Source organism: Mesoplodon bidens, assembly GCF_964165515.1.
Source record: "Mesoplodon bidens genome assembly, chromosome: 1".
Lineage (NCBI taxonomy): Eukaryota > Metazoa > Chordata > Mammalia > Artiodactyla > Ziphiidae > Mesoplodon > Mesoplodon bidens.
The window spans coordinates 142040288-142060938 of NC_138176.1; the positions used below are offsets into that span (position 1 = coordinate 142040288).

The 20651-nt window shown below is 37.7% G+C and overlaps 1 protein-coding gene across 1 annotated transcript in view; it reads left to right on the top strand.

The window, feature by feature from the left end:
* Nucleotides 1-5116: 5116 nt before the first annotated feature.
* The window catches only part of COX7B2 (cytochrome c oxidase subunit 7B2), a 168701-nt gene continuing 153166 nt past the window's right edge, over nucleotides 5117-20651 (top strand). The window contains exon 1 of the mRNA XM_081249170.1: nucleotides 5117-5203. The gene's annotated coding sequence lies outside the window, so the exon portion shown is untranslated. The remainder of the gene's footprint in view (nucleotides 5204-20651) is intronic.

Below are 20651 nucleotides of genomic sequence, written 5' to 3' on the forward strand. Positions count from 1 at the left end.
GGCTCACAGAAGCATGCCACACCAACGAATGTATATCCTATTTCTTGGCATCTTGTCAAATATAGTATTTATCCCAGATTTTTAATTTTTGATGAAAAATAGTATTTACATTTGCATTAAAATATGTCAGGGTGGATTTGTTAGCTCTTGACCTTATTCTTTTGGCTTCTGCCATGATCTCATTTAGAAATGTGTGAAACATGTATAATAAACAAAATTCTGATGTTAACACATGGTCAAACCTCAAAGACAACCCAACAGCAGACTGCCTCTGGTTCTGATCTTTCCAGACCCAACATAACCAGGATCTTTCTCTTAAGAACATTATGGAAGACATTCACTAATAAAGCATTCTGGTCTGGGACACTAGCAGCTCAGGACAGCTAGGAAAGCTTGGTCATGGTGAGCAAACTATCTGATGCTGTTCTGCTTACCATCCAGTTGGGGTACCATCCAGCTGTGGCCTGGTTCATGCACAGGCCTTTGAGAGGCAAGGGGCCTCCCTAAGATACCAAAAGGTGGGCTCAGTGGAACACTACAGATAAGGGTACCCAAAACATGCCTGTGCAGCTGAGGCTAACTTATACTACTCTTGAGCTCAGACATAGTAGGCTGAATTTTCTTATAGTTGTTCTGTCATTTACTATATACTGTAAATACCTAAGTATTTTATTGTTCAGTAAAACTTAAATTTGGCAATAAGCCTTTTCATGAGCAATGAGATTGAAAAAAAGGAAAGTTCATGTTTAATGAGATTTTAGATACTAAATTTCTGTTTTTAAGTGAGTTGATAAATAATAAGTACACAAAATATGTGACTCTTTATCATCCACCATGAGAACATTAGTGACATCACTATGAAAACCGGAAGACATAGGCTTGCTGTAGAATCATCAGCATCTACTTCAAAGGTTAGTAGTTATTTTAAGAAGAGTGTACTGGAAGATAAGAAATTAACACATACATGGCTGCAGAGGGTACATCTACATATAACATTGTGAAATAGACATTTTCCTTTAGAGTAAATGACTATTCATCTAGTTAGTTTTTCTTATTTTTAATCCCCAATTTTCTAGTGCATGTAGTTTGAGACATTGGCTGGTAAATAAGGCCAGTTTTATATTGTTGCTATCAGATGCTTCAAGAAGAAAATAAGTTAAATAACTTCCCATGCTTCTTTTTTTTTCCCTTTCAGCTCATGGAATCACATTACAACTTGGAAATTCATTCCTCAAAAGTAAAATGTCTGCTATTTTTGTGAATGTTATTTTGTATTAAGTTAAAAGGATTATATTTAAAATAAAGTTACTTGCAGTAATATGAATTTAAATTGGGCAGGGCATAAGGTCATAGAAAAAAATAAAAATTCTTGTTGAGAAATGTATGCAATGACTACATTTGCAAAATTGCCTGTGGTGTGTACATAATTCGTAAATGCATCCAAACTGCAATTGACTTATAAACTGTAATTGTCAAACTTCACAAATATTGTTATAATGCATACGGACATACCTAGTTTTATTGTGTTTCACGTCATTGGGTTTTGTAGAAGTTTGTGGCAAATTGGAGGTTTGTGGCAACTCTCTTTGGGGCAAGTCTAGTGGAGCCATTTTTCCAAGAGCATCTGATCACTTCATGTCTCTGTGTCACATTTTGGTAATTCTTGGAATATTTCAAAGTTTTCATTTTATTTTACTTGTTATGGTGATCTGGGATTAGTGATCTTTGATGTTACTTCTGTGACTTGCTGAAGGCTCAGATGATGGTTGGCATTTTTTAGCAATAAAATATTTTTTTTTTTTTTTTTTCTGTACGCGGGCCTCTCACTGCTGTGGCCTCTCCCGTTGCGGAGCACAGGCTCCGGACACACAGGCTCCGCGGCCATGGCTCGCGGGCCCAGCCGCTCCACGGCATGTGGGATCTTCCGGGATAGGGGCACGAACCCGTGTCCCCTGCATCGGCAGGCGGACTCTCAACCACTGCGCCACCAGGGAAGCCCAATAAAATATTTTTACATTAAGGTATATACATTGTTTTTTAAAAATATAATGCTATCGTACTTTTAACAGTCTACAGTATAGTGTAAACATAACTTTTATATGCACTGGGAAACCAAAAATGTTGTGCAACTTGATTTATTTCGATATTTGCTTTATTGCGGTGGTCTGGAACTGAACCCACAATATCTCCAAGGTATGCCTGTATATAGTTGGCCGTCAGTATCTGTGGGTTCCACATCCACAGATTCAACTAAACACAGACTGAAAATATTTGAAAAAAAAATTCCAGAAAGTTCCAAAAAGCAAAACTTAAATTTGCAGTGCACGGGCAACTATTTAAATAGCATTTACATTGTTTTAGATATCATAAGTAATCTAGAGATGACAAAGTATATGGGAGAATGTGCGTAGGTTAGGCTATATGCATATACGATGGCATTTTATATAAGGAACTAGAGCATCCATGAATTTTGGTATTCTTTGGAGGTGGAGGGTTCCTTGGAACCAATTCCCCATTGATACCAAGGTACTACTGTATATAACAATTTGATGAACCAAACTACAAAACTCTTTGTTTTAAAGCCAGAATTGAGTACCAAAAAAAGAAAAAAAAAGGACTCCAACATAATAGCATATGTTTTTTCTCTTTGATTGCTCCTAAATAGGATTTTATGAATATTTAATTCTTTACAAATACATTTTGTAAATAAATTTCAGTGGTCTACAGAGCTACTCAATTTTTTATAAACAAAATTTTGTTGCATTGTTTTAAAATCATTTAGAAGTTTTAATTAAACAATTAAAAATTGTGTTAATAAAATTCAGGTTTTGAAGATTTTGTAGACTGCAGTTATTGAAAAAAAGTTTGTGACACAAGGAAGACATTTAAATTTATCTCTACAAAATCAAGGAATAACCTAAACAAGTTCAAGTGGGTTGTAAATTTTGTATAATATTGTTGCAGGAAGGGGAACCCCTTCCAGGACCTGAGAGTGGGCTCTTGTCTAACACTCAGAAATGAATTGTTCGAGGAGACACACATGCTGACAAAGCAAGAGACTTTATTGGGAAGCTTCCAGCTTCTCTTACCGTAAGGAGGAGGAGGACGACGGCTCTGTCACATGGCTCGCAGTCTCAGGTTTTATGGTGATGGTATTAGTTTCCGGTTATCTCTGGCCAGTCTTTCTGACTCAGGGTACTTCCTGGTGGCACGCGCATTGCTCCGTCAAGATAGATTCCAGCGAGAAGGATTCTGGGAGGTTGGTAGGACATATGGACTGGCATCTCCTCTCTCCTTTTGACCTTTCCCGAATTCTTCTGGTTGGTGGTAGCTTGTTAGTTCTGCATTCCTTACCGGGACCTCATGTCGTGATTACTATGGTGCCTGGCCAGGGCTTGGCGGTTTCAGTGAGTGGTTCCCCTGACAATTTAAGATTTAAATTTGAAATTCTCTAATTGTTCCTTGGGATATATATATATATATATTTTTTTTTTCCCCCCTTGCGATATTTTAACCCATGTGAAGAATCTTTTGATGGAGCTCCTATTATAACAGGATAAATTCACGTTCTTAGAGAAATAAAATGAACTTTAAAAGACTTTCCAATTTGCAGCATCTAAATTTGGCAAAACCTTCAAAAGGATCATAAATAATGGAAAACTTATTTTATGAAGCTTGTGTCCTACGAATGTTTGCTGAAGATTGTTACTTTGAGTAGAGGCAGAAAGACAGCACTTGGGAAAATATTTGGACTGAAAAATTTACATATGTTTTTTTTGCGGTACGCAGGCCTCTCAACGCTGCGGCCTCTCCGATTGTGGAGCACAGGCTCCAGACACGCAGGCCCAGCGGCCATGGCTCATGGGCCCAGCCGTTTCGCGGCACGTGGCACCCTCCCGGACCGGGACACGAACCCGCATTCCCTGCATCGGCAGGCAGACCCTCAACCACTATGCCACCAGGGAAGCCCAAAATTTACATATTTTAAGAAAAAATAGGAATGAGATTTTGTTTAGCATAATTTCTCTGCGTTTTTCTTAAAGTATTATCATCCACAGTGAAGAGGAAAGATGTCAAAATTTCCTAAATATCAACCATAAAATACATGTTTGAGAAGACTGTAGGCAATTTAAAAAATTTAAAAACAATAACACCGTATTAAAAATGTATTCTTCAGAAAAATATTAGTGACTCACTATTACAGGCGATAAAGGCTGAAACACGAATTAAAATACATTAATATGTGTGAAGAATTATAATTCTGTTATTTTTAATGTTCATATTATAATGAAGACATTTTCAAGTTTTGCTTACGGGCTTCCCTGGTGGCGCAGTGGTGGAGAGTCCGCCTGCCGATGCAGGGGACACGGGTTCGTGCCCTGGTCCGCGAAGATGCCACATGCTGGGGAGCGACTGGGCCCGTGAGCCATGGTCGCTGAGCCTGCGCGTCCGGAGCCTGTGCTCCGCAATGGGAAAAACCACAGCAGTGAGAGGCTCGTGTACCGCAAAAAAAAAAAAAAAAAGTTTTGCTTAAATATAGCTGATTTAATTTTTAGAAATAATTTTATTTTACAAAATGAATTTTGAATTGCCCTCTGTATAAATCCATCAATATAAAATCTCAAAAATTTATAATTTTAATTAATTTTATTGCCCTCTTTCACTTTCAAGGGTCATCGTTTGGAAAACATTATATGGTTACCATAATTAACAACCTGGCATGTTTAGGAGAGGTCAGATACACTACAAGACTTGTAGTCACTCTCTGGTTGCAGGCAAAGTTCCCTTGCGGCCCAGGGGCATTAAGATGTAACAGAAGGAAAGAAATAGTGAGTTTGCCAAAAGATTGCTGTGATATGGAAGGAAAAGATTCCCACCGGCGAGACTATGCATTATGTAGAGGAACGGGAACACCTGTACCAATGCTGTTTCCTTGACTATGGAGGGACATATATGAGAACAACACGCCAAAAGCTTCTCCGTCTTTTTACTTCTTCCCGTGGAGCCGGCAATCAGCTATCTGATTGGTCAGTTTTGAAAGAGGAAGTCTGTGTGTGTGACCCACCCCTTCCTTTCCTCCTAGGGAGAAGCGGTCTCTAGAAAGCGCCCACTTTACTCCGCCCCCCGGCCGGCAGTGAAGTTGACAGGTGCGGAATTTGCCTGTGCGCCATCTTGCCGTTGGCTTCCGTCTGTGCCGTAGTTGGTAAGTCTGTCTAATTCTGGAGTTTAGTATCAGCAAACCTGCCATTATAAGCCAGAGTCTTAAACATCTTTGCTAGCATTTATAAGGAAGTAGTTTGGTTTTCCTGCTACGTTATTTCTTTTCTTTTTTTTTTTTCATTTCTCTCTGGGTAAAAGAGAGACGTTACCCGCACGACCCTCCTCACACCCCAACATCTAGGATATAAAGTGGCGATAGAGAGAAAACGAAAAAAGAGGACTTCTGTGCTGTAGAGTGTTTACGGAGTAAAACTTTGGGCATGCTTATGGCATGGCTGGAGTGGGAGGTGTTAAACTTGGACAGTTTTGGACTAGGCGCTGACCACATATTTTCAGCTGTAGTGGGTTGTTGCAGTTTGTGGCGATTTTGTTTACAAGAGAGTGGCCGGTTTTATATAAGCAAACCGATTTCTGTAGAGGCAAGTCTGCAGGCTCTGGGCTGTAAGCAAAGGCAGGCAAGCTTTGATAGGCTCAGCAAGCAAAATCTGACCGGTACAGCTGAGATATCTTTATTAAATGCATCCGAGCCAAATAGTTGCTGCTGCTTGACCATAAATTCTGCATACCTGATTTTTTCTAAGAAGCCTTGTCTGAGACAAGGGTTTAATTATAGAGAGTCTTTTTATGTAGTGGCCTTTTTTAGGTCTCAAAGTGTTTTCTACTGTATCCAGCGGTATCTGCAGGACGTGTTTAGTGCCAGGCTTAGGTTGGTGACAGAGAAAGTCTGCTGAAATTCTGATTATCTTTTATATATATATATATATATATATATATATATATATTTAAGATTATTTATTATTTATTTATTTAGGCTACGTCGGGTCTTGGTTGAGGGAGGCATGCGGGATCTTTCGCTGCGGTGCGCGGCCTCTTCGTGCACGGGCTTCTCTCTGGTTATGGAGTGTGGATTTTCTCTTTCTCCAGTCGTGGCGTGCTGGCTCCAGGGTGCGTGGGCTCTGTAGTTGTGGCTCTGGGGCTTAGCTGCCCTGTGGCATGTGGAATCTTAATTCCCTGACCAGGGATCAAACCCCATTCCCCTGCATTGGAAGGTGGATTCTTTACCACTGGACCACCGGGGAAGTCCCCCTTTTATATATATATATATATATTTTTTTTAAAATAAATTTATTTATTTATTTTTGGCTGCATTGGGCCTTTGTTGCTGCATGCGGCTTTCTCTAGTTGCGGTGAGCGGGGGCTACTCTTCATTGCGGTGCACAGACTTCTCATTGCAGTGACTTCTCTTGTTGCAGAACTTGGGCTGTAGGCGTGTGGGCTTCAGTAGTTGTGGCACGCGGGCTCAGTAGTTGTGGTCCACAGGCTCTAGAGCGCAGGCTCAGTAGTTGTGGCACACGGGCTTAGTTGCTCCATGGCATGTGGTATCTTCCTGGACCAGGGCTCGAACCCATGTCCCCTGCATTGGCAGGTGGATTCTTAACCACTGCACCACCAGGGAGGCCTCCCCCCCTTTTATATTATTTTGAGTCTCCTTCAGAGTCAAGAGAGGGAACGTTGGAGGAATCATGTGACTTGTTGGTAAGTTTTAAAGTTGCTCCTACCTCTTGATCTCAGGTGGCTCTAAATTTGGTAATTTCATACAATCTGACCATGACTTTTCACTGCTGAGATTCAAACTGTGACTCTACCCATAGGAGGTTGATGGACATCAAAATTAAAAAAAAAATGGGGACCCTTACTCTAAAGAGCATATAATTTCTTCTTAAATTCAGAATGAGAAACAACTAAATAAAATTATTGCAAAAACAGTGGCTAAGAAAGCAAGTCAAAAAGGCTTGCTCTTGGGGTGCTCTAGTTCTAATAATGGATTTTGCTTAGGAGTTTGCAATGTTAGAGTAATTTAAAATTTGTGCTTCAAGTTAATATAGGACAATGGAAGAGTGGAAACAAAAAGGAAAATAGAGTGGAGGAAAGAAAAACTTTTTTTAGAATAAAACCTGAGAAATTAGGGAGTGAATTGACAAAGGTGACATAGGAAATGACACTTTGAAGTTCCAGTAGACATCTATAAGAGGGAAGTGGAGATTCAAGAGGATATAAATGCTGTACAACAGAGTATTGGAAAAGGGAGAGGTGTTTAGTTGTTACTAGATTGAAATAGGGTCCCCAGGTCCCAAATTAATCAAAAAGAGAAAGAGGCAGGATCTCAAATGGTATGACTCCTTCAAAGAGAGTCAAGGAACAGGAAACCATTGAGAGGTCACAGATAAGAAATGATGTAAAATGCATTAGAACAGAATCTTAAACAGTGAGAAAACTAGGAAGATATGTAGAATACACCAAGTATCATTAGGTGATTTTCAGGTAATATAGTTCTTGTAGGTTTGCAGGGAGGTATGGTTCGTGCCTCAAAGGAACATGCCCAAGAATTAGGACTCAAGACAAGGCTCAGCAAGATAAGGCATACTGAAAGGAGCAAGGCAAAAACATGAGTTAAGTTTAAGCTTGAATGGGCTTGATATCAGTCTGTTGGGAGAAAAGTTTTTTTTGTGGAATTATCCATCTCAGGGAAGTGGAGGAAAAGAGATTTGTTTAAACAGTAGATACTTTCAGTAAACTCAGAATTTAGTGATTTCATCATTGATGGTAGAAATGATTCTGGAATTTAAGAAACAGAGGAAAAATTTAGGAAAAAACTGATGTCTAGAAAAGATAAAAAGGAAGGCAAGTATTCATTTCCAGCCAACAGCAATAATCCTTTATATTTTGGAGGGGAGATCAAATTAATAAGCAGGGTAAGCCGTTAGAAACTCAACTTCCTAAACAGATTAAATGGTTAAAAAATTAAAACTTTCTGAAAGGTGTAGGAGGAGAGAAGAAAATAAAAACTAGAGGCATATTTCATTGCTGCAGAAAAATATGTAGCAGAAAGAAATGCTATTCAAGGTCTGAACAATTCAGTGATGAAAGACACTGCCTACAGGAGCATATGGAAGGGGTATTAGTTCTCCGTGGGCCCGTAGGGTCTTGGCTTCAGAAGCATCAATTGGAGCTTCAATTCAAGCATCTGTTGAGAGTGATTTTCCAGCCAAAACAAATGGGATAAGAAAGAAGCCCTCCCTGAGAGGCAGGTTTCACCAGCTTAGCAATTCTATAACAAGAGGCAGTGGAAAGAGTCACTGTGGTGTAGGATTGAAAATATCTGCTTCCTGGAGATAGTAGGGCTTGTTTAGAATCTCCACTTCCAGCAGTACCAGAGATCCAGTAACTGGGAGTTAAAGGAGGGAACAGAAATGAAGAGGTTTTTAAAATATGTCGCAGAGGGAAAAATTGTACTTCAAATAAAATCTGGTGATCTTGAGTGCAAATTTTTAAACTTTTCTGGAAGGCAGGAATGTTTCAAATGTCATTCTTTCAGAGAGGCAATGGTATGCTAAGTGCATTTTGCTCCCTCCCACTTCTCCCTTTTTGCTCTTACTTCTGTTCTATCCCCTGTAAGTTTTACTTATTTAAACATTTCTATAATACTTAGTAAATGCCCAATACAGTCCTATGTCCTTTGCAAATGTTAACTCATTTATTTTATGTATCAATCCTGTGCAGTAAGAATTCCTATAATACTATTTTATAGATAGGTTCAAAGAGTTTAATTAATTTGTAAGGGGGACAGACCCAGGCAGTCTGGTTTGAGTCAGGCTAGTTAGGTAAACTCTTTAGTAGGTCCTATATTATATATGCCTCCTGTGTCATTTTTTAAATGCAAATGCATGAAAATATGAATATATATTCTTAATTTTTCCTTTTCTCTACAAAGGAAATCAAATTTTATACACTGTTCTGTACCTTGTCTTTTTCTCTTAATTGTGAATTCTGGAAATATTTCCATATCGATATGTACAGAGCTTCTCATTCCTTTTCATTGTATAAAATACTAATATAGCTGTAATATTAATATTTTGTTATGTGAATGTATCATAGTTTATTTAAATATTCCCGTGTGGATGGACACTTGGGTGATTTCCACTCTTTTACAATTAAAAATAGTAGTGTGGTAATAAATAAGCTTATATACTTGTCATTTTTGGCAGGTATATCTATAGTATAAATTCTGAGAACTTGAATTGTTGGATCAAAAGATAAATGCATATGTAGCATTGTTTATATATTGCCAAATTCCATAAGTCTTTTACCATTTTGCATTCTGCTTACAATATGCTTCATCATAGCCTCATTAACAGAGTGTTATGAAATGTTGAGATTTTTGCCAATCCTATAGGTGAAATGTGTTACTTCAATGTTGTTTTAATTTGTATTTATTATTTAATAATAAGATACGAATGAGTTAAATATCTTTCCATTTGTTTAAGAGTCACTTAAATTTCTTTTTCTGTGAACTGGCTGTCGTTTGCCCTTTTTCTAGGGAACTTCTAGTGTTTTATTTCTGTTTGAAATCTAGCTTCTCTTTTTATATGAGAGAGATGGACCTTTTGCCTCTGATGTGAGTTTCAAATGTTTTTTCCCATGTCAGTCATTTGTCTTTTGACCCTGCTTATTTTTTTAATATAGTAAAATATACCAGTATTTTCTTTTATGGGTTTAGAGTCACATTTAGAAATGTATTTCTCCAAGTTTATAAAGGAAGTTGTCTGCTTTAGTACTTTCGTGGTTGCATTTTTTTTCCTTTATACATTTAAATCTTTGATTCTTTTTGAGTTTATCAGTGGTCATGGAGTATGATATAGATTCAACTTTATTTTCTTCCAGATGACTATCCTTTGGTCTCTTTAAAATGTGGCTAGTAAAAACCTGTCTTTGACATGATACAATTTATGAATCCCTGAAGGAACTATACCCATTTCAGATACTGGGAATACCTCTGACTGAGAGGAAGCAGAAAAAGAAATTCATCAACATGAGTTTTGGACTTTCTCCTAGCAGTCTGATTTTAACACTTTCAAGCTGCAGCTCACAAAGGCATCAGAATTTGACCATAGACGTTAATTCCTTTGAACCTTAAAGTTTTTTGTATTTGAACTTTCAAGGTGATCTAATGTTTGGACTTTAATTTCTCCTTGGGAATTTAATAATTTAAAGAGGTTACTGTCAAATTTGGGATATGTCTATAATGTCAGAATTTTATTCTTAGAATTTAAGCCATTTGATATAATTGATATAATTGCAGGACCTCTGATAGAAAGGGTGAAAATTTGGAATAAGAAATAGAATTGGGAATAAATTTTCAGCTCTAGATTTAGAATGACTACAGATTTAATTTAGTTAATGTGGTTTTTGACCTGTTTTGGAGTATTCTGGGCTTGAAAATCTAAACTGCCAACAGTGGTTCTAGAAGGATACCCAGAATCATAGTTGGGGTGGGTGACTCAGTGATGGGAGCAAGAATGTCATGATAGGCTGCTGATTCCTTTCTCTGGGGGAAGCCACTCCCCTGGCTGAGCTGAAGCTTAATGATAAAGCTCAGTGGTTTAAGAGAACAGAATGCTAGAGAATATTGGTATATGGGAGGGAGTGTAGAATGCTTCCTCCCTACCTCTGATATTTCCTTTATGTGTAAGATCCATTGTCGTAATATGTCTGGCCTTTCAACCTAACTTCTTCCTAAGTAGTTCAGGGAGTTATTTGATTGTTGAATTGAGAAGAAGAAACTGGGAGCCCCTTTATCTCTGCTTGTTCTTTGGATTGAACTGTCCTCAGGAAGCTGCTCTGCTCTTCCATTTTACAAGGGTGGGTGAAGGACTGTCTCCATACCGTATTACTGAGACTAAAAGGGAAACAGCATAATTTTGGATTCAGTGCTAGAAAACATGTTAATGGATAAACCGCATTCTCCACCATCTGCTTTAATCAGACACAAAGGTAATATTTGGATCTCCCAATAAGCCAACTAATTTGTATTTCTTAATTCTTCAAAAATTGAGTAGGAGTGCCAATTATTGACCTTCCTCACCTCCAACTCCATCAAGGTGGGATAAGGACATGATAAGGACAATGGGGTGACTGAACTGAAATTTCAGATGCTATATTGTGTCTCATAACTGAGGTGGGAATCAAGTCAGCAAGGACATCACCATTCAGTACACTCAGTACATGCTCAGTAACAATCTATGTTTAATAGCTGTGTGGAGGGAATATATGCAAGTTATATCTCCACAAGATATCTCCAGAAAAATGAGCAAGGATCATATGCATACCACCCTGATGCCTTAATTTTACATATACCTTTTCTGACACCAAAGTGTGAAATTACAGGAAAGTCTAAATTTAAAAACCAAAATTGAAGTTTTGTGTTAGGCTAAGTTTTTAGAAGCAGAAATAATGAGACTTAGAAATAAAGTAAGTTATATGTCATACACCTGAGTGTTTAGAACTGCCAAGACTGTAAAGTCACATCATGTTGAGCTTTGGGTTTTTAATATTCATCTTTATTAATTTTATTCTGAATGAGCCCTTGGATACTTTGTATCAGTGACAGATTTTTATTAATAATAAAAGCACCATCCCCACCTCTGCCCTTTGCCTTATACTTCTGGTGACAAAATGAGAGCCAAGTCAGTTGTTCCACTCAAGTAGCCAAACTGTCTGTAGGCAAAGAACATATTTTTTCTCTGCTCATTAAGTGGTAAAGAGGTAGCTGTCTTCCTCCCCTCCTGAAAGAGTCTCCTTGGAAACATGATGGGCCTGATTCATAATTATAATACTTTTGTATGTAAATAAAGTCTCCCCAGAAGCCAGATAACCTTGTGTATCTCAGACTGAGAGATATCTCTAAGTCCTGGGTCTCATTCCTCCTTGAAATGTAAATACCTAGGAATACTCCGCTCAGTGCTTTCACCCAGTACTTACAGACCTATGCTAGAATGTAACCCTTTGGCTTTGGAGGAGATAAATTTTATTATACTTCTGGATCAGAGCAATTTAGTACCATCATTAGGGAAACAAATGGCTACAGATTTAATCCTATGATATATGAAAATGATTCTAGGAGAAATGAAAGAAAGGATTCCCTAATTTTATAATGAATTCATTTTCATTTGGCAGGATTGGACTTTTTATAGGAAATCTTTTATTTCCCACACATCCCTTACATAATTTTTCTGTCACTTCTGCTGGATAAAGATGTTAATACTACACTTGGGGCATAGCAAATAATTCACAAATGATAGCTATTATAATAACTATTATGCTTATTATTTTAAGATCTCAAAAATGCCTATATCCATGTTACAGAATCATTAAAATTTAAATTACTTTTTAAAAAAATTTATTTTATTTATTTTTTTATACAGCAGGTTCTTATTAGTTATCCATTTCATACATATTAGTATATATATGTCAGTCCCAATCTCCTAGTTCATCACACCACCCACCACCACCCTCCCCGCCACTTTCCCCCCTTGGTGTCCATACATTTGTTCTCTACATCTGTGTCTCAATTTCTGCCCTGCAAACTGGTTCATCTGTACCATTTTTCTAGGTTCCACATATATGTGTTAATATGCGATATTTATTTTTCTCTTTCTGACTTACTTCACTCCGTATGACAGTCTCTAGATTCATCCACACCTCTACAAATGACCCAATTTCCTTCCTTTTTATGGCTGAGGAATATTCCATTGTGTATATGGAATCCATTCGTCTGTGGATGGGCATTTAGGTTGCTTATCCATTCGTCTGTGGATGGGCATTTAGGTTGCTTCCATGACCTGACTATTGTAAACAGTGCTGCAATGAACATTGGGGTGCATATGTCTTTTTGAATTACGGTTTTCTCTAGGTATATGCCCAGTAGTGCGATTGCTGGGTCATATGGTAATTCTATTTTTAGTTTTTTAAGGAACCTCCATACTGTTCTCCATAGTAGCTGTATCAATTTACATTCCCACCAACAGTGCAAGAGGGTTCCCTTTTCTCCACAATCTCTGCAGCATTTGTTGTTTGTAGATTTTCTGATGATGCCCATTCTAACTGGTGTGAGGTGATAACCTCACTGTAGTTTTGATTTGCATTTCTCTAATAATTAGTGACGTTGAGCAGCTTTTCATGTGCTTCTTGGCCATCTCTGTGTCTTCTTTGGAGAAATGTCTATTTAGGTCTTCTGCCCATTTTTGGATTGGGTTATTTATTTTTTTAATATTGAGCTGCATGAGTTGTTTATATATTTTGGAGATTAATCCTTTGGCCATTGATTCGTTGGCAAATATTTTCTCCCATTCGGAGGGCTGTCTTTTCATCTTGTTTGTAGTTTCCTTTGCTTTGCAAAAGCTTTTAAGTTTCATTAGGTCCCATTTGTTTAGTTTTGTTTTTATTTCCATTACTCTAGGAGGTGGATCAAAAAAGATGTTGCTGTGATTTATGTCAAAGAGTGTTCTTCCTATATTTTCCTCTAAGAGTTTTATAGTGTCCAGTCTTACATTTAGGTCTCTAATCGATTTTGAGTTTATTTTTGTGTACGGTATTAGGGAGTGCACTAATTTCATTCTCTTACATGTAGCTGTCCAGTTTTCCCAGCACCACTTATTGAAGAGACTGTCTTTTCTCCATTGTATATCCTTGCCTCCTTTGTCATAGATTAGTTGACCCTAGGTGCATGGGTTTATCTCTGGGCTTTCTATCCTGTTCCATTTATCTATATTTCTGTTTTTGTGCCAGTACCATATTGTCTGATTACTGTAGCTTCGTAGTATAGTCTGAAGTCAGGGAGTCTGATTCCTCCAGCTCCGTTTTTTTTCCCTCAAGACTGCTTTGGCTATTTGGGGTCTTTTTTATCTCCATACAGATTTTAAGATTTTTTGTGCTAGTTCTGTAAAAAATGCCATTGCTAATTTGGTAGGGATTGCATTGAATCTGTAGATTGCTTTGTGTAGTCTAGTCATTTTCACAATATTGATTCTTCCAATCCCAGAACGTGGTTTATCTCTCCATCTGTTTGTGTCATCTTGATTTCTTTCATTAGTGTCTTATAGCTTTCTGCATACAGGTCTTTTGTCTCCCTAGGTATTTTATTCTTTTTGTTTCATTGGTAAAATGGGAGTGTTTCCTTAATTTATCTTACAGATTTTTCATCATTAGTGTATAGGAATACAAGAGATTTCTGTGCATTAATTTTGTATCCTGCAACTTTACCAAATTCATTGATTAGCTCTAGAAGCTTTCTTGTGGCATCTTTAGGGTTCTCTATGTATAGTATCATGTCATATGCAAACAGTGACAGTTTTACTTCTTCTTTTCCAATTTGTATTCCTTTTATTTCTTTTTCTTCTCTGTTTGCCATGGCTAAGACTTCCAAAAGTATGTTGAATAATAGTGGTGAGAGTGGACATCCTTGATTGTTCCTGATCTTAGAGGAAATGCTTTCAGTTTTTCACCATTGAGAATGATGTTTGCTGTGGGTTTGTCATATATAGCCTTTATTATTTTGAGATAGATTCCCTCTATGCCCACTTTCTGAAGACTTTTTATCATAAATGGGTGTTGAATTTTGTCAAAAGCTTTTTCTGCATCTATTGAGATGATCATATGGTTTTTATTCTTCAATTTGTTAATATGGTGTATCACATTGATTGATTGTGCATATACTGAAGAAACCTTGCAGCCCTGGGATAAATCCCACTTGATCATAGTGTATGATTCTTTTAATGTGTTGTTGCATTCTGTTTACTAGAAGTTTGTTGAGGATTTTTGCATCTATATTCATCAGTGATATTGGTCTGTAATTTTCTTTTTTTGTAGTATCTTTGTCTGGTTTTGATATCAGTGTAATGGTGGCCTCATAGAATGAGTTTGAGAGTGTTCCTTCCTCTGCAATTTTTTGGAAGAGTTTGAGAAGATGGGTGTAAGCTCTTCCTAAATGTTTGATAGAATTCACCTGTGAAACCATCTGGTCCTGGACTTTCGTTTGTTGGAAGATTTTTAATCACAGTTTCAATTTCATTGCTTGTAATTTGTCTGTTCATATTTTTTATTTCTTCCTGGTTCAGTCTTGGAAGGTTGTACCTTTCTAAGAATTTGTCCATTTCTTCCAGGTTGTCCATTTTATTGGGATAGAGTTGCTTGTAGTAGTCTCTTAGGATGCTTTGTATTTCTGCATTGTCTGTTGTAACTTCTCCTTTTTCATTTCTAATTTTATTGATTTGAGTCCTCTCCCTCTTTTTCTTGATGAGTCTGGCAAATGGCTTATCAATTTTGTTTATCTTCCCAAAGAACCAGCTTTTAGTTTTATTGATGTTTACTATTGTTTTCTTTGTTTCTATTTCATTTATTTCTGCTCTGATCTTTATGATTTCTTTCCTTCTGCTAACTTTGGGTTTTGTTTGTTCTTCTTCTCTAGTTCCTTTAGGTGTAGGGTTAGATTGTTTGAGATTTTTCTTGTTTCTTGAGGTAGGCTTGTATTGCTATAAACTTCCCTCTTAGAACTGCTTTTGCTGCATCCTGTAGGTTTTGGACCGTCATGTTTTCATTGTAATTTGTCTCTAGGTATTTTTTGATTTCCTCTTTGATTTCTTCAGTGACCTCTTAGTTATTTAGTAACATGTTGTTCCTCCTCCATGTGTTTGTGTTTTTATATTTTTTTCCCTGGAATTTATTTCTAATCTTATAGTGTTGTGGTCGGAAAAGATGTTTGATATGATTTCAGTTTTCTTAAATTTACTGAGGCTTGATTTGTGACCCAAGATGTGATCTATCCTGGAGAATGTTCTGTGCCCACTTCAGAAGAAAATGTAATCTGCTGTTTTTGGATGGAATGTCCTATAAATATCAATTAAATCTACCTGGTCTATTATGTCATTTAAAGCTTGTGTTTCCTTATTAATTTTCCGTTTGGATGATCTTTCCATTGGTGTAAGTGAGGTGTTAAAGTCCCCCACTATTGTGTTACTGTCAATTTCCTCATTTTTTTTTTTTTTTTTTTGTGGAACGCGGGCCTCTCACTGCTGTGGCCTCTCCTGTTGCGGAGCAGAGGCTCCGGACATGCAGGCTCAGAGGCCATGGCTCACGGGCCCAGCCGCCCCGCGGCATGAGGGATCCTCCCAAACCGGGGCATGATCCCGTGTTCCCTGCATCGGTAGGCGGACTCCCAGCCACTGTGGCATCAGGGAAGCCCTCAATTTCCTCTTTTATAGCTGTTAGCAGTTGCCTTATGTTTTGTGGTGCTCCTATGTTGGGTGCATATATATTTATAATTGTTATATCTTCTTCTTGGATTGATCCCTTGATCACTGCATAGTGTCCTTCCTTGTCTCTTGTAACATTCTTTGTTTTAAAGTTTATTTTATCTGATATGAGTATTGCTACTCCAGCTTTCTTTTGATTTCCATTTGCATGGGATATCTTTTTCCATCCCCTCACTTTCAGTCTGAATGTGTCCCTAGATCTGAAGTGGGTCTCTTGTAGATAGCATATATATGGGTCTTGTTTTTGTATCAATTCAACAAGCCTGTGTCTTTTGCTTGGAGCATTTAATCCATTCACGTTTAAGGTAATTATCAATATGTATGTTCCTATTATGATTTTCTTAATTGTTTTGGGTTTGTATTTGTAGGTCCTTTTCTTCTCTGTGTTTCCCACTTAGAGAAGTTCCTTTAGCATTTGTTGTAGAGCTGGTTTGGTGGTGCTGAATTCTCTTAGCTTTTGCTTGTCTGTAAACCTTTTCATTTCTCCATCGAATCTGAATGAGATCCCTGCCAGGTAGAATAATCTTGGTTGTAAGTTCTTCCCTTTCATCACTTTAAGTATGTCATGCCACTCCCTTCTGGCTTGCAGAGTTTCTGCTGAGAAATCACCTGTTAACCTGATGGGAGTTGCCTTGTATGTTGTTTGTCGTTTTTCCCTTGCTGCTTTCAATAATTTTTCTTTGTCTTTAATTTTTGTTAATTTGATTACTATGTGTCTCAGCGTGTTTCTTCTTGGGTTTATCCTGTGTGGGACTCTCTTGCTTCCTGGACTTGGGTGGCTATTTCCTTTCCCATGTTAGGGAAGTTTTCAACTATAATCTCTTCAAATATTTTCTCTGGTCCTTTCTCCCTCTCTTCTCCTTCTGGGACCCCTATAATGCGAATGTTAGTGTGTTTAATGTTGTCCTAGAGGTCTCTTAGGCTGTCTTCATTTCTTTTCATTCTTTTCTTTATTCTGTTCTGCAGCAGTGAATTCCACCATTCTGTCTTCCAGGTCACTTATCTGTTCTTCTGCCTCAGTTATTCTGCTATTGATTCCTTCTAGTGTATTTTTCAATTCAGCTATTGTATTGTTCATCTCTGTGTTCTTTAATTCTTCTAGGTCTTTTAAAAACATTTCTTGCATCTTCTCTACCTTTGCCTCCATTTTTTTTTCTGAGGTCCTGGATCATCTTTACTCTCATTATTCTGAATTCTTTTTCAGGAAGATTGTCTATCTCCACTTCATTTAGTTGTTTTTCTAGGGTTTTACCTTGTTCCTTCATCTGGTACATAGCCCTCTGCCTTTTCAACTTGTCTATCTTTCTGTGAATGTGGGTTTTATTCCACAGGCTGAAGGATTGTAGTTCTTCTTGCTTCTGCTGTCTGCCCTCTGGTGGATGAAGCTCTCTAAGAGGCTTGTGCAAGTTTCCTGATCATAAATTACTTTTAAATTCATTTATTTCACTCTTAAAATGAATTTGTGGTTGAAATTTAGGTGGGATGTCTATCTTGAGTGTTGAAATTTTTGGAGAGGTATCTGCGTTTTTCTCATGGAAGACCACTGTTTGGTTCACAACTACTTTTTCTCCCTCCTTGGTGAAAGAGTACCTCCCACCCCCACAAACATACATATCTGTACAGATGTCATGTATACACACATACACACATGTGCATGTCTTCAAGTGCACTTAGGTTTCTCTCTCTCTACAGCTTTGTCACACTGGATTTTATGCCTTCTAAGGTATTGAGACTTATTTCCTACTATTTGCTAAACCCAGTAGTTGCGAGATGATCTCTTATTCACTTGCCTTTCTTAACTCATCTTTTAGATTCTTGTTATAAGGATTCAAATTCATTTTATTTCCTGTGTAATATGGTGACAATTTTTTGAAATAGACAGGGTACAATAATATCTAGCTAGAAAGACAAAGCTACTTCTGGTGAAGTAGAAAATAGGGTATTGTAAAGCTATAGTAGTTGAAAAAGGAGAAGGATTGGGACTTCCCTGGTCCTCCAGTGGTTAAGGATCCATGTTCCAATTCAGGGGACTTGGGTTTGATCCCTGGTGAGGGAACTAAGATCCCACATGCTGTGAGGCAACTAAGCCCACGCGCCACAACTAGAGAGAAGCCCACATGCTGCAACAAAAGATCCTGTGTGCTGCACCTAAGACCCAATCCAGGCAAAAATAAGTAAGTAAATATTTTTTTAAAGCCTAACACAAATTATTCTTAAAAAAATGTAAAAAGGAGAAGGACCAATATAGGTTGGAGGATTGATAATATTTATTGGAGGAGATGGTACAGGATTTGGACCTTGCTTTTTATAAGAAGTAAAGAAAGAGGACAGCATATCAGGTATGGAAAATAATATGGACTAAAGCCATTTCTTGAACACACAGTAAATTTTTTCTCTAAGAATAGTGAAATACAGTGATAAACAAGAAGTGATGAACAGCCCCCTTTTTTTTCATGATTTTGCAGTATAGTAATTTTACAGTACACTGTGATTCATTGATTACTTCTATGTTTAGGGAACAGGAGATGTGCTGTCAGCAATGAACCTGTCAGGTTAGACCAAAAAATTTAAGATAGCTGGTATACATAATGTAGGATCAACAAAAATTTTAAACCAGAAAGTGAAAGAATGAGCAGCAGTACTTTAGGAAATTTGGTCATTGATAAATTGAATGGAGAGAGTCTTGAGTCAGGAAGACCAATTAGGGAAATAGTTGAATAATCTAAACAATAAATGATGAGAACATCTAACTTAATTTTGACTTTTTGAACAGAGAATTCCAAAGAAGAGTCAACAGTTCTTTTAGACTTAATTTATGAATGCAAGGGAAGAGGTAATTCAGAGGTTCAAGACTTGGAAAAAAGTATATAAGTTTGGAAGAGAAAGAGGCAAATTCTTCTTTATGCACATGTGGATGTTGGTCAGTGCCTATATACAGGAGAAAAATCTCTGTGTAAATAATGAACATATGTTACTGGAATTCTAGGCAAGAGATGAAGGTTTGGAATTCACCAGCCTAAAGGTGGTAGCAGTCATGAGAGTGAGTAAGCCTTCTAAATTATAAGGCTAAAGAGTATATTTTAGAGGAATAGCTCACAGAAGGTTAGGAGAAGAAACAGTGAGGTGAAGGTCAGAGAACATAGCCAGTATAGTTAGGGAAGCTGAAAAAAATTGTGATGTCAAGCTAATGTGTCATATGCTGCTCTTAGCCTATTGATAACTAACTTGGCTGGACCGGCCTTTGTGGTTCTTATTCAAATTGCAAGATGTCCTCAGCAATAACTCAGAAAACTTTGAAAAAAAAAAAGCTTTATTACTTACTGGTCTTGGAAATTACATGGCACACCTGAGGCCATGCAGTGAGGGTGCAGTATGAGAGAGGGAGCCAGGAGTTGGGCGGGAGAGCTTGCTCAAGGGCATGGATTTGGGGGTTCTGCTTTTACTGGGGTTGAGGGTGGGGGCCTAGGGTTTTGCAGGCTCACTCCTTACTAGTGAATTTAAATATAAAAGGAGGAATTTAGCAGGAAGAGAAAAACCAGTGGGCCCAAATGGGCAATTATCCAAATCAACCAAGATCTTCAAAACAAAGGAGACTGGGTGAGGCCTTCCTCTTTATCTAGCTATGTGACTGACAATGTGTTTGAGATAACCATCTTTGAAGGGGATGCCCTTTAAGTGGATGCCAGGGCAATCAAAGCTTAAGTCAGGCACTTGCATTACACAAAGTAGAAAACTCAACTGTCAGGGCTTACACTACAAGTGGTGAGCTATATCAAATTTTCTTGTGAAGTAAAAGAAAATGAGATCTGAGAAATTCTAATTAATCTTCAAGTTTAAAGTATTACCCAAGGTGGGGTGGATGTGAAATGAGGAGGCCTGAACTCTTATATCCATATAAATTTGCACATTAAAGCACCATCACCCATTATTGTAGAATGATTTGTCAGATAAATTGTGAATGAGCTATTTAGTTTGAGCAGTGTAGAGGGATTGGGGGTAGCAGTATGGGTGGTGATAGGAGGGCAGTGCTGAGTTGGCAGCCATAGGGGTTATCCTGAGGGGTGCTTGAGAAAACAGAATACTTGTGTAGGGGAGGAAAAATAATTTCCTTTACCCTTCTAGGTTCTTGGCTGAGACACCCTCTATAATAAAAGAGAGATTAACAGGAGAAAAACAAATTTAGTTTAATTTTGTACATACATGGGCTCTAAAGATATGAGACCCAAAGAAGTGACCAAAGCTGGCAGCTTTTATACCTTTCAGGCAAAGAAAATGGACTGAAAT